At 46.3% G+C, this 15,251-nt stretch overlaps 1 protein-coding gene and 1 pseudogene across 3 annotated transcripts in view; both read right to left on the bottom strand.

Moving 5' to 3' along the window:
• LOC147898518 (putative complex I intermediate-associated protein 30) overlaps nt 1-15,251 on the bottom strand; it is a 59,336-nt gene that overhangs the window by 22,742 nt on the left and 21,343 nt on the right. The gene's annotated exons all lie outside the window — the stretch shown is intronic.
• On the bottom strand, nt 13,610-14,358 carry LOC147898519 (uncharacterized; annotated as a pseudogene).

Here is a 15,251-nt window from a genome sequence, read left to right as displayed (position 1 = left end):
TCACCCTTGCCCCTGAAGCAGCCACCCTTCATTGCTTCATCTGGCCTTACCCCCGCACTCCAGAGCTACTCTTCACCGTCATCTCCCACTCAGCCCAATCTAGCTTCGCCCATCATCCAGCACTATCCGCGTTCATTTGTACTAGCCGCCTTCGATCCACGAGTTTTCTAGGGCCACCCCACCTGATGCCTGGGAGTCCCTCTTGATGGAGGTGCACAGCATTCGAGTACGAGAGGTGGAGTTGACCCCCTTCGCACAGGAGCAGGCCCGCTTTGCCCAAGAACAGGCTTGTATCACACACAAGCAGGGTACCCTTATTCAGAGGTTCAGACAGGACATTTCACAACTCCAACAAGAGGTCACAGCCATAGAGACACTCCCAAGGAGTACCTAGTAGTGGAGGCACAGATTGCGAGCATGCAATCTGTAATTGAGGAGACTTCCAGATGGGTCGATGTGGCCAAACGGGAACCTGCGAAGGCAACCGTTTTGGCTACTCTCATGGAGCAACAGGAGAGAGCCAGTAAGGCTCTCAACATCAGAGACCATGGCATCCCATGCACTGAGGCTACATCGATGAGTGATGCGACTACATTTGTGGCCACTACTCTGGGGGTAGCTGAGCACAGGGCATGGCGGGTGGGGAGAGACCCCAACCAAGAGCAGCCCCTTATCATACGATTCCATGGCGCTCACGCACGACTCTCAGCTCTACAACGTAGGTCATTCTTACGGGATCAGCCATCGATCTCCATGGATGAGGATCTCACCCCCCTACAGGTTGAGGAGAGGCGCACACTGTTACAACAGCGGGATCAGGCCCGCAAGGATGGGAAGTGGGCGGTGGTTCAAGATGGACAACTACTTACAGGCACCCGTCGGGCACCCACCTCCCCTCCCACATAGGGAGGCGGGGTCTTTGAGACTCAGACCAGGGAGCTCCTCGGAATCCTATATAGGTCGTGACATAGTCTTTTATACAAAGACACATCAGAGTCTAGAGCGCCCACTACCAGTAGTCAACGGGTGCACATGGGAGTCTGCTTACAGAGATGAGACGAGGGACACAGGGGGAGTGCGAGGATCAGAAGGAGTAGGAGTTCTTTATAGGTCCACCCTTTTGGGAACCATCTCAGTAGAGCAGAGAGATACACACTCCAGATTTCTTTGGATCCGGATCCGACACATGGACAGCCGGGATTTGTTCGTTGCAGTATGCTACTTCTCTCCCGAGACCTCCCACTTTGCTCAAGATATCCCAAAGGAGGCTGAGACATCACCATATGCAGCTCTTTATCAGTCCATTGTCGACTCTTTGAGCTGCGGGTAAGTCCTCCTAGGTGGGGGCTTCAACGCAAGGACAGGCATCATGACTCCAGACTGTACTGAAAAGGTGAGAGTCGATCCATCTAGACACCCCCTGGCTATCAAACCATCTCAAAACACATGCATACCAAGCTGTACTGACCCATTTGCCTGCAAGTCATCTCGCGACGACTTAGTGCCAATCTTAACAGTCTCCAACTAGGTAGAGCCCAAACCTTGGGAATATATGTCATTGTCTAAAGATAGCATCAATCTCGAAAGGTGTCACGGTGACCTCTGCCTGTATAATCTGATGGGGAATTGAGGGCTTACTCTGGATCATTCGGGAACCCATAACCACCTGCAATCTCTCAAATCTCTTCCAATCTGTCGTTGAGAGGTCACCTCCCTAGAAGAGTGCTGCATACATTGCTGTTAGTATCACAAGTGTATCAAAGAGGGCCCTCCACTGGGGGAAGAGCACCTTCATGAGAGTACTTGTTTCTACCAAGAACTACATGCAAGGTGCGAGAAGGTGAGAGAGATTGCGGATGCATATAAGGTGCTAGAGAGAATGCTATGTATGAACACAATGAAGGGGATACCCTTCATTAATGTCCCTTGAGATCACTCAAGGTCCATCTTCCCATTTGCACCTACCCTTAGCTTATGACCCATGCACCTACCATTCCATGCACTCTAATGCACCCTTTTCTTTCCTACTACCCCTAGGACCTAGACACGTGGGTGCACATATTTATTAATAAAATACGTGCTACATGTCCAAATTTGGTGCCGTCAGATGTAGTGGCTCTAGCTCAATAGGCCCTATCTACACAGATGACCAACCACCATAACAATATCGGTCCACGTCCATCATAAATACAGACACATGTCACACCCTCAAATCAGTGCATCATGTAATAATGCTCGTATGTCTATGAATTACAAAATAGTCATTGCTCTTGTCATGACACTCTCCATTGACTGAGTTGACCTCAAACAAAGTACCTTACCTGTGTGGAAAGAATCAACAAGAAAGTTTTGACGCAGTAAAGAGAGCAATGGCTCAAGGACCTATGTTAAAATTTATTTATCCCTAGAAGTCTTTTTTCATAGAAACTGATGAAAGCGGCATTGTGATAGAAGCGGTTTTGTTATGTGTCACAAAGCATCAGCAACTTTATTAGCACTGTCTCCTTAGAGGTAGTGCTGTAGTGAAGGATTGAAACTCCTTTGTAAATTTCCATGTGTTATTTTGAAAAAAATATATATATGGAGGTCATCCTTTAAAATTTTGTCTTTTGATAGCCCAACACCCTTTTTTTTGCTTTCTTTTTTACATCCAAACTGCTTGCTTTACCACTTTACTAGGAGGCAGTGCCTATGTGCACTTGTGCACTCTTGTTATCCTTGCCTCTTCAATACTGAATCTCAATTCTTGCATAAGTTCTGTCCACCTTGCTTGATGCCACTCAAATCAAGTTGCTTACAAAGTTACTTTAGAGTATCATGGTAGACATCAACATAAAACTCTGCACCATACAAATAATGTCTCCATGGTTTCAAAGCGTGGATCACGGCATCTTGTTCATGAGTTGGCCAATTTTTCTAAGAAAGTGAAACTTCTTGCTTTCAAAGGCAACTAGCCTACTATTTATGCATAGTATGAGTTTCACGATAGTAGAAAAGTGTTCTAATGATTGAAGTCAAGGAAACAAAGAAGGTGGACGAGTATGTACCCCCAGTTATAAAATGACCTAGCATCTAGAGAAGGCCATAGAGGATGGTATGCTGAAAAGAAATGGCAACACAGTTGTACCGAATCGGCATGATCTCTGGCAAAAGATCATCCATCAGTACCATGATAGCCCATGTGCTAGACATCCAAATGTTAAAATGACATATGAGCTCGTAAAGCATGATTTCTTTTGGCCCAAGGTGAAAAACATATTCATGAATGTGTGACATGATGTTTTCTGTGCTAGGTTAGTCAGCCAAAATGGATGAAGACACCTCGCCTTTTAAAACCATTGGAAATACCATCAAGTAGATGGGAGAGCATTTCCATGGACTTTATAGTTGATATGCCGCAGAACAAGAAGGGTATGATTCTATCCTTGTGGTCGTTGAATGTCTTACTAAGATGGCTCACTTCATTTCGACTAGAGAGTCGGCCACTTCATTTCGACTAGAGAGTCAGTAAGTGCTCCGCAAGTAGCAGGTTTGTTTCTAACAAACATATTTCATCTGCGTAGATTACCGAAACCCATAGTATTAGACAGGGATACAAGATTTACCAGTCAATTTTTGGATTCTTGTATTTAACACACTTAGGACCAAGTTGGGGATGAGTAGTGGGGATCATCCTAAGAGGGATGGTCAAACGGAAAGAGTCAACCAAACTTTGGAAGATATGCTGAGAGCATATGTTTCCTTAAGGAAAAGTTAATGGAACAAGTGGTTGCCGTTATTGGAATTTGCCTATAATGATAAAAACCATTCACCCAAAGGGATGAGTCCTTTTGAACTAAATTATGAATTTAGACCAGCTAACCCAACTACAATGGGAGTTACACGAAAGGTACCTAGTGTTGCGAATTATTTAGTCCACATGCGGAGGATGTTGGACCTTGCTAAATCAAACATTTGCTAAGCTATGGATCTCTAGCTAAGATATATGCGCATGAGAAAAGATCTTTTCAAGATTTTAAAGAAGGAGAAAGTGAAACCAGCCTTAACAACGTAAAGGGTGGTAGGATTCACTTAATTACAACATACACAGTAAATTGACAAATAATTATGCACCACAGATTAAATCACAAGGGAGCTAGAGCGCTCCTACTCAGATACAAGGACACCGATTGGCCCCAAACGTTGGCGCCACTTGCGGTATTTATTTAACATTCATTTGAAGCCAAGCGGCTGATTACAAAGGTCTCTAGGAAGCTGCACCACAGGCAAACCAACGCCCGCAGAATCCCCATCCAGCCCACCCTGTAATTCCTTGCTCAATTCCAAATGGTGAAACGGCATCCAATTACTAGACAACCCTGTGTCCTCAACCAACCAAAGCATGCAACAGAGGTCCCAAAAGCATCCATTGTCTGTGCCACACCTGCAATTGCACAAGCAAGTGCCCAACCAGCCAGACACGGCTGCACAACTGCAAAACAGCTCCCACACAGCTAGATTCGGGTGCAATCAAACCAAATCACTATCCCAAAACAGGTCGAAATCAACCTGGAGCCTTCCTAGCCACAAACCACTACATAAATCCACTTCCCCGCGAGGAATCAATTCCAAACGCAATAACCAGCCAGCAACAAGTCCAGGAACGGCAAAAGCAGACAAAGAGAAGCCTTACTTCGCCAAGAATCCTCTGAAAACAGGTCACCGGGGCTGGAAAACCCTAAATCCAGCGAGAAATAGTAGATCCAGCTCTGGCCTGCTGGCCTAGAAACAGCTTAGGAGAAGTCTTCCAAGCCTGGAGAACAGCAAAACCAGCAACAACAGCCCAAAAAGCAAGCAAAAAACACATCGAAATCCTTGTAGACAGCTCCTATTTAGCCAAAAACAATTCGCAGCACCTGGTAGCAGCTTCTGGACAGCGTGAAGGCAGATCAAGACACCTATAGCAGCTCCTGGCAAGCCCGACCAGCACCTGGAAGCCTCCTGATCAGTTGCGAAATCCCCTGACAGGCTCCTAGCAAGTTGCGACGCTCCCTAGCAACTCCTGGCAAGCTCTGGCAGGTGGCGAATTCCTCTGGCAGGTCTAGCAGGCACTAGTAAACCTCGAAATCTGCTCTGGCTCCTTCTGGGGCTGTTTTTGGCCTTCTAGATCCAAAAGAAGGCCCCTGTGCTAAAGGTAGCAATTTGTAATGAAGGGGAAAAAGAGGCCAAGTTAGAGGCCCTTTTGGTGGAAAATGTGGAGGGACTATATAAGTCTCCATCCACCCCCTACTATGTACTTTTTGATGTGACATCTAATCTTATCTACTCTCCCTTCCTCCTTCCTACCTACGCTCACTCACTCTCTCTCTCTCTTCCCTACTCCCTCTCAATCTCTCCCTCTCTTTCCTACCTCATTCTCTCTCTCCTACCCCTTCTCCTCCCTCCTTCCCCTATCTCTCTCTCCTTCTACTAGTCTATCCCCCTTTTCCAAATCTGTCCCTACCCCCTTTTCTACATTGGTATCAGAGCACCGACTCTAGCACGTTTGCTTCACCTTTCACTCCAACTCCTCCGCCAGCTCCAACGCCAGACAGGGCCACAACACAACTTTCAGGTATTGGCAGCCATGACTCATTGACGCTAGAGGGCTAAGCAGTGGATTGCACCTACGCTACTATAGCTGCTGCAGAGCTAGCTAAAGATGCTCATTCAATTACTGACTATGGAGCAGAGCCAGCCAAGAATGCCACGCCATCGTTGTGCCGCCATCGTCAACAGGTCGCCAACGAGGAAAGCCCCCATTGGCTAAGATTTGAAGGGCGGTCTGCAAGCATACCGTAACGGAGCTCTCCCATCAGGCCCACGCCATGAGCCCGTCCATTCCGGCTGTCCCTACTCATCCAAAATCCCACCCCATCAAACGACACGTAGGTTGTCCCTGGTCCCCCACGTCCCTGCTCCCATCGTCCCACCAGCGCTCCCCGTCGGACGACCTCCCCCCCGTCGTCGTTGCTCTGCTCCCCCCCCCATCCGTTCTAGTCACCCATCCCCTCCGCGTCCATCCTTCATGCGTCACTGCTTCCTCCCCCGCCACCAGCCACGCCATGCCCTGCGTCGCCGTCGCCTTTACCTGAACAAAAAACCTTAGCTTCAACAGCCAAGGTTAGTTGGGTCGGGTTAGGTCTAGCTAGTTTAGTTAGGTTTAGTTAGTGGAGTGGGTTAGGTTAGTAGATTAGGTTAGGCTAGGTTTAGTTAGTGTGGCTCTAAGTTAGGTTAGTACTAACTAAGGTTAAAGGCTGGGTTAGGTCGATCTAAGACAGTGCCCTAATAGTCCTAAAGGTCTTAGGCTAGAACTGTCCTAGGTGACTTAGGTCCCCCCCCCCCCCCAAAAAAAAAAAGAAGAGGGTAAACAATTCACTTTCAGCCTCTTTTTAGAGGCCTTTCAGAGCCCGTTTGGAGCCATTTTGGCTCCGTTTCGAAGCTTCTTCGACAACCTTTCTTCTGAGCCTCTCCATCGACATTTTCATGTTTTTCACACACTATCTCAGGGACTCATTACAGCAGGGTTTTCTCCTTGCCTACAATCGAGCTCCTCTCTCCAAGGCCAGTCACCATGGCACCAAAGTGTGTCCCTCGTGATATATCGCATGACACTAATGAGGCTGCTCAGTATGAGCAAGTACCTGCCACAGTGGTTGCATCCACTAGTGGTGCAGAGGTTCCTTCCACTCAGCCTCTCTCTTTTGCATCCTGGGAACTGCAGGCACCGTAGACTCAATTTCTAGATACCCTTTCCTCTATGCTCCAAGGTGCTTTCCGTCAGATAGGACAAGAGTTCAGCCAGCAGCTTACCACAACCATGTCTATGTAGGATACGGCTCTTATCCAGATGGGACAGCAGATTGGTCAGCTGATCACATCTGCCATTGTTATGCAGGATAAGGGTAAGCAGCCCGCACCCCAGCACGGGAACCATTCAGACAGTCAGGATGTTTTATCTACTCCACGCAGGGGCTCTATGGCAGATGCCCGTCGTGCCTATGAGCATCAATTTTTTGGACCATTGCATGTACCCCAGTTGGGGATTATCTAGACATAGATGATGCATTTTCTGTGCCACAGAGCACCTTCTTGCAAGATGTCAGGCCTTTTTTTTTTTCTCTCAGCTTTCTGCATCTATGCAGGCTGAGCCATCTCTTTTGGGCCGACCCATCGGTGTGCATCCGGCTAGTGCTCCTTTAACCGCACCAACGATTATGCCTGGAGTTGGCTTGGGTTTATATGGCAACCCACATCCTTGGTATGCCAGCATTTCGGAGAGATGCATTTGGCAAAGAGACCGAGCCCAAGGTTCATGCACCTATCGCTCCGCCAACGAGCACATATAGCCAGATGCAACCAATGCATCAGATGGCAATGGCTTCTACGCAGTAGGGGGTTGGTGGTGGGCAGCAAGCCACTTTTGATGACATGTTGGCAGATTCTTTGCGTTCATACAGGGCCCTACCTGAGGCCATCAAACTTGAGATGCCCTTCTCTGATTATGTGAACCTCAAGCGTGATGATGCCCGCACTTTTGGAGGTTACACACACAAGAATTATGCAGCCAAGGATATCAAGGCCAAACTCAAAGTGCCCCAAGTTTGAGGAGGAGCGCATCATTTTTGCAAGTATGCATATGCAGGACTATGCCCACACATGGTGGCGATACATGAGGGACTCGCCTCAAAAACCAACCACTTGGAGGGGTTTCAAAGAATTGATGGTCACTACATTTGTATCTCCACTTGTATTGGATCAATACTTGGCTGAATTTTATGCCTTGTCACAGACCAGTACGGTCCAAGAGTACTTGCAACGCTTTTGGAGGCTTTCCCTATTTGTGCAGGACATATCTGAAAAGGGAAAGCTGTTGCGTTTCATCCATGGGTTAAATTCTTCTCTCGCTCCAGATGTGAAGGCACATAGCCCTCAAACAATTAAGAGGGCAGCTCAGCTTGCAGAAGTATTCGAGCCTAAATATGCTGGCGAGCGCAGAAATGCCATGGGCAGCTCGCATGCTACAGGGTATGATGCTGAGTCGAAGCCTAAGTTTGCTGAGTGGACTGACAAGAAATCTGCAGCAGCACCATTTCCTCGCTTTCCTACTATCTCGGGTAGTAAGATGCCGTATGTCAGGCCTTACAGGTATCTTGATGCCAAGCCTGGAGGCAAGCCTACTACTGGAAATGAGCAGGCTAAGATAAAACAGCATACACCGGCAATAATGGACAGCAGAAAGAAGGCCAACTTATGTTTTAAATGTGGCGAGAAATGGACTCCTGAGCATAGGAATGTGTGCAAGATGCGCAACAGTAGTCCTACCATGCTTAGCATGATCATTGACCTCTCAAATGACAAGGAATTGTTTGACGCCCCAGGTTCTTTGGATACGTCTCAGGATGAGATGGCAAATACACATGATGCAGATGAGGCTCCTGACACTGGAGCCACGAAGGGCACTGACTTTCCTTTTGATCCGGGTGGTGCTCCTGCGCATGACACTCATGCTTCGCATTCGTATGAGACTCTGCCCACTGGTGGCATGAGAGGCCGTAGGCCAACACTCTTTTTTGTGGAGCATCACGATGCGATACCTTTTTATGCATGAGAAGATGCAGGTGGTAATGCTCCTGTGAACAAGGATGAGGTTTATTGGGATGCCCAGCCAACACTTTATACTATTTCCATGCATGCCCTAATGGGTGCCAAAAGTGCTGATACTATCAGATTAACACGGATGATTAATGGCAGGATTGTGCATGTGTTGGTGGACAGCGGTAGCACCCACAGTTTTGTTAACTGCAAGACCTTACAGAGGGTGGGAGTGATTGCTACTAAGATAGACCATGGGCTGAGAGTAGAAGTGGCCAATGGACAGCATATGATCAGTAGATCTTGTTGCCAAGATGCAAGGATTAAGTTCTTTGATGACTATACATTTGCAGGTGATCTCTTGGCACTTGACATGGGCCCAATAGATGTTGTCCAGGGCTATGATTGGTTGCACTCGGCAAAATCAGCATGGATTTCAATGCCTTAACACTCAGCTTTGTCCACAAGGATGGATCAGTTACATTGCATGGTATTGCAGCTCCTAAATTGCAGGTCATTTCAGCAAGGCAGTTGGCCAGAGAGCTCAAGAGGGGCAGAGCCATATATGCATTAAATGTGTCAATAACTAAAGAGGGTGGCACTCCCCATGTTGATGATTGTGATATGCAGAGATTGCTCTCAGAGTTTGCAGATGTGTTTGCTGATTTGCCATCACAATTACCTCCGAGAAGAGATGTAGATCATGCCATAGTCCTAGAACCTGGCAATAAGCCAATCAATAAGGCCCCATACCGACTCTCTAAGGTAGAACGGGAAGAAGTGGCAGCTCAAGTGAGGGACGGACTTCAGAAGAGTTTCATCACTCATAGCACTTCTCCTTTTGCATCCCCTATGCTGGTGGTGAAAAAGAAGGATGGTTCTTACCGTATGTGCATTGACTACAGAGACTTGAATAAGGTCACCATCAAAAACAAGTTTCCAATCCCCAGGATAGATGACCTGTTGGATGAACTCAAGGGTGCTCAATTTTTCACTAAGATTGATTTGAGGTCCGGCTATCATCAAATTAGAATGAAAGCCGAGGATGAGCACAAGACAGCCTTTCGCACAGAGAGGGGACTGTATGAGTTCAAGGTGATGCCTTTTGCATTGACCAATGCACCAGCTACCTTCCAGGCACTCATGAACAAGATTTTGCAGCCTCTCCTTTTCAAATATTTTGGATGACAGTGAAATTCCCTCCTGTGTAGGCTGCATCAAATTGTTGCAAAAAGGTCAAGGCCTTAAGTTTATCCTGCACCCCACTGAATGTCTCAAATTTTACTGCTGCACTAACCTCTTTAAAGTCCTCCATCTTCCCTTCAGGTGCCAAATTATCGTATACAAGTGCCTTGGCAAAGGGACAGCAGCACTCAGTCTATCTCCCACACCACCAGCATAGGGAAAAGCTGTATTATTCAGACCAGCACCCATATTTGCATATTTCCCAAACCCAGGTTACCTATTGCTGCACTAGGCATACCTATTTGCATCCCTGGGCCTGCTCCAACATTTGCATACATCATATTATGTCCCATGGGCTGTAAACTAGGCTGAAACCCAACTGTTTGACTAGCACACATACCCAAAAATTGGGCTTGTGGGCTGACCATGGCCTAAAACACTGAACCACCACCAAAATAACCTGGTTGCACCGGGTGTGCCATAACTCCTTGCTATCCGGAAACCATGGACTGAAAATTATTACCTTGAGTTGGCCCCGGAAGAACATTAGGCTGCTGCAGACCATGGAGCTTTTGAGAGCGTTGATCCTGAAAGTTGACATGCGGTCTCTTGTTAGCTTCAACATCCTTATCCACATCATCGGGCTTCCTTTTCTTCGGCTGCACATCAAACTTCAGCATTTTTTGGAAGCGAGGATCCTGTGTGAACTGCATGAAAGCACTCATGAAACTTTGTGCATCTGTGCCCTAAATAAATCCACATCCTCCTAATCAGTCCAATCATCTTAACGTACAGCAACATGCTGGGACTCCTCTCTTGCACCCTGATCATCATCATGAGTCTGAAACATCCGCTCTTCCTCTTCCTCTTCCTCTCCAGTAAGACTCATAGGTCTCTCCATGTGAGACATATTTGCTGAATAGTATGCTGTCTTCTTCGCCTAGTCTGCTGGACTTGCACCAAGCCAACCACAGCCTCCCTTCTTGAAGAAGTTAGGCGGATCCCAGCAATGGAACCACTGAAACCAGCCTTAACAACGTAAAGGGTGGTAGGATCCACTTAATTACAACATACACAGTAAATTGACAAATAATTATGCACCACAGATTAAATCGCAAGGGAGCTACAGCACTCCTACTCAGATACAAGGATACCGATTGGGCCCCAGACGTTGGCGCCACTTGCGGTAATTATTTAACATTCATTTGAAGCCAAGCGGCTGATTACAAAGGTCTCTGGGAAGCTGCACCACAGGGAAACCAACGCCTGCAAACTCCCCGTCCAACCCACCCTCTAATTCCCTGCTCAACTCCAAATGGTGAAATCGCATCCAATTACTAGACAACCCTCTGTCCTCAACCAACCAAAGCATGCAACAGAGACCCCAAAAGCAACCACTGTATGTGCCACACCTGCAATTGCACAACCAAGTGCCCAACCAGCCAGACACGGCTGCACAACTGCAAGACAGCTCCCACACAGCTAGATTCTGGTGCAATCAAACCAAATCGCTATCCCAAAACAAGTCGAAATCAACTTGGAGCCTTCCTGGCCACAAATCACTGCATAAATCCACCTTCCCTGCAAGGAATCAATTCCAAACACAATAATCAGCCAGCAACAAGTCCAGGAACGGCAAAAGCAGACAAAGAGAAGTCTTCCTTCGCCAAGAATCCTCTGAAAACAGGTCACCCGGGCTGGAAAACCCTAAAACCAGCGAGAAATAGTAGATCCAGCTCTGGCTTGGCCTTAGAAACAGCTTAGGAGAAGTCTTCCAATCCTAGAGAACAGCAAAACCAGCAACAACATCTCCAAAAGCAAGCAGAAAACATGTCAAAATCCCTGTAGACAGCTCATGTTCAGCCAGAAACAATTCGCAGCACTTGGTAGCAGCTCCTTGACAGCCTGAAGGCAGATCACGACACCTGTAGCAGCTCCAAGCAAGCCCAACCAGCACCTGGCAGCCTCCTAGTCAGTTGCGAAATTCCCAAACAAGCTCCTTGTCAATTGCGAAATCACCAGAAAGGCCCCTAGATAGCTCCTAGTAGGTGGTGACGCTCCTTGGCAACTCTTGGCAGGCTCTAGCAGGTGGCGAATTCCTCTGTCAGCTCTAGCAGACTCTGGCAAACCTCGAAATCTTCTCTGGCTCCTTCTGGGGCTGTTACTGGCCTTCTAGATCCAAAAGAAGGCCCCTGTGCTAAAAATAGAAATTTTTAATTGCACCACTCTTTTGGCCCTCTGTTGCACACTTTGGCCCCAGGAATCAATTGCCTAGTAACTGGGCGCACATTCACAATTCCCAAGGGCCCACTAGGGAATTTTAGTTCCCCAATTCTCGCACACATGGCCGGACCCTCGCGCCCCAAAAATTACAAGAGTCGCAAATCATACACTATAAAATCAACATCCTAAACCCTAATCTCTCATTTTTCACTATTTCCCAAAACGTAACCTCCCTCCTCCCAGCTTTGACAGCCTACATATTCCTAGCCCCAGCATCCAAAATGCCAACAAACCCCCAAAAGTGAGTGGAATACTTAGATTATTTTTGGATGCTTTTACATTTTCATTGTAATTCATGATATTAAAAAGTTGTAATTAAAAAAATATTTTTTGGAAAAAAAGTAATGCACTCATCTAGATCTGATCTAGGGATCAAATCTGCATGAAGCATGCAACCATATGTGTGGCTGATCCAACCCCTAGGATCAGATTAGCATCTACATGATCCCTGATCCAATCCTAGGGATCGAATTCTAGCATGCGACCTTGTGGAAGGCCACATGCTAATTTGATCCCCAAGATTGGATTAACATGCTTTGTCATGCTAATATGATCCCCAGGATTGGATTAGCATGCAATCCATTTGGTTTTACATACTAAACCGATCTTGAGAATCAAATTAGCATGCACCACATGCTAATCTAGTCCCTGGGATTGGTTTAGCATGCAAAACCAAATGGATTGCACACTACTTCAATCTCAAGGATTGGATTAGCAAACCAGCTTGTTCCCCTTTAGGGCCCAATGCATAGCATTATCACCCCGCTATTGTGGGCCGTGGTTAATTCTAAAGAGAATAGGTAACGTAGGCAATCAGTTAGAAGTACCACAAGGTTGAAAGGTGCATCTAGTGTTTCATGGATGTTTGTTAAAACAATTTTAACAACCTACTGATTTATTAATAAATGGAATTGTTATGTTACAGAACTAGAGAAAAATGAAGAGCGTAGGTCAGCATATCCTAGAATGGGGAGAAATGATTGTTTGGAACCCTAGTTTTTTTCCATACGTTACCATACGCATACATCATACGGGTACGGAAGTATGATTGGAGTATGGTTCAGCCCCTGGGGCTGAATCATACGTGACCCTAATTTTACCCAAAAACAACTAGGAAAATATACATTGTACACATTTACTTGAGAGAGAACTACAAAACTTTCGACTTCAACCTTCAAACTTTAAACTTTTATTGATTTTAAAGTCGTGAATCATGAATCATGATTCATGGAAGAGTTCACAGACTGGATTCTGTCATCTAATACATAGTGATAGACACCAAAACATCATGATCAATCATCAAAGGTAGCAGGTAGTAGAAACTAGAAAAGTGAAAGAAGCCTGTAGGCTATAGTTACTACATCAAAGACAAGCTGGAAAACATCATATAACAAACTGAAAAGGCTGTGGCAGCCTGCAAAGACAAGCTGGAAAACATCATATCACAAACTGAAAAGGCTCCCAGCCTGCAGGCTGCCACAGCCAGGAAACAAAACTGAAATGCATCACAACTGATGAGGCTCAAGCCTCAAGGTGCATCCTCATCCTGTGCCTCATCCTCATCATCAGCAGCATCAGTGCCATCCTCCTCCTCCTCCTCATCATCCTCATCCTCATCAAAGTCAATCTCATCTGCCTCGCCATGGGACTCCAAAATACTGGAGCTACTTGAAGCTGCAGCAACATTCATCCTTCCTGTAACAAGAGAGGCTGGTCTGGCTGGAATCTCCTCCTCCCTTTGTAGTCTCTGGCAAAGCAAGCAGCCTCTCATCATCCTTCTCCTTGTTAATCATTTCCAAGGTCACTTCTATCTTCTCAAATCCCCTTTCCTTGATTTTGAAGATCAATCGCAAATTAGTATGGATGTATACTGGTTGTTCTATATTCTTTGGAGGCAGCCTATTTCTTCTTTTGGTATGTATAAGAGAGAACGTGCTCCAGTTCCTCTCACAAGGAGAAGCACATGTCCCCTACGAGAGCACTCGAATAGCCAACTCCTGCAAATTTGGAGTGTGAGCCCCAAATGTCTCCCACCACTTCACCCCTTGGTGCATCCTCTTATCATCCTTCACAATTGCCCAAGCAAATGTGCCTGATATGGACTTGTAAACATCAAACTCATCAAATAAGATGCCCTGCCTCTCAACATCATACTTTGTGTACCGCTCAATGACATCCATCCACCCATCATGCACCTCCTTATCACCATCTGGAATTTTTCTCTCTCCAAATCGGATGGAGAACAAAAGCTGCTGCATGTAAAGGAGAGTGCATCATATCCCACCTATTAACACACAAGGCTCTGACATCAGCCAACTTGGAGTATCTTCTCCACCATTCAATCAGTGAGCTCATATAAAAGTCCCATGGTAGCCCCTTCCCTATCAACCAAACGAAGGATCTTCAGAATAGGTGCACATATCTTCACTATGACTCTTGCTTCCTGCCAAAATGAGGCACCCCAATACAATGGAAGACACCTGTTGTGCTTTCACGGTGCATGATACTTTCTTCCTACACCAAGTTTGTGCAGGTTTCACTAATTCCTTCTTGCTGAAAGTTCTATATAATGCTAACACAGTGTGCTTTCGAGTAACAAACGTCACAATCATGTTGGCATGTGCTAACACTGGCTTCACCCAAGCAAGCTACCCAATGTCCTCAAACAAGAGATCAAGGCAATGACATGTGCATCTAGTATAGAAAATATGGGGCCACTCCTCCTCTACCAATTCTCCTGCTCACGCACCGTTAGATGCATTATCCATGCAAACCTACACCACATTATCTGGCCCAACATCAAGAATGGCATCTTTTGATATCCAAAAATGTATTCCCCTGATTTATACTACCCACTAGTATCCACGGACTTCAAGAGTACTAAGCCAAAAATGCATGAGACCATGATATTAATGATAGGCCTATGCCAAGTGTCAGACCAGCCATCACACACTACGCTGCATCGGTACTTTTTCCATTTCTCTTGAACCGGCAGCAACTCTTGATCTATGCATACCACCTCATTTTTCAGCTCCGAAGTGTGCAAGGCTTTATAAGATGGAGGCTTAAAGCTAGGCCCAACTTGGCCAATTGCACGGACCATTTCCAAAAAATATGGACTCCTCAACTTCCAATGAGGAATGTCCTCTGCAAAGAAAAAGCATCGAAGA

Source organism: Dipteris shenzhenensis, chromosome 9 (genome assembly GCF_047967505.1).
Source record: "Dipteris shenzhenensis isolate YYH24624 ecotype China chromosome 9, Dip_SZ_1.0, whole genome shotgun sequence".
NCBI lineage: Eukaryota > Viridiplantae > Streptophyta > Polypodiopsida > Gleicheniales > Dipteridaceae > Dipteris > Dipteris shenzhenensis.
This window is presented reverse-complemented; position numbering and strand designations above follow the sequence as displayed.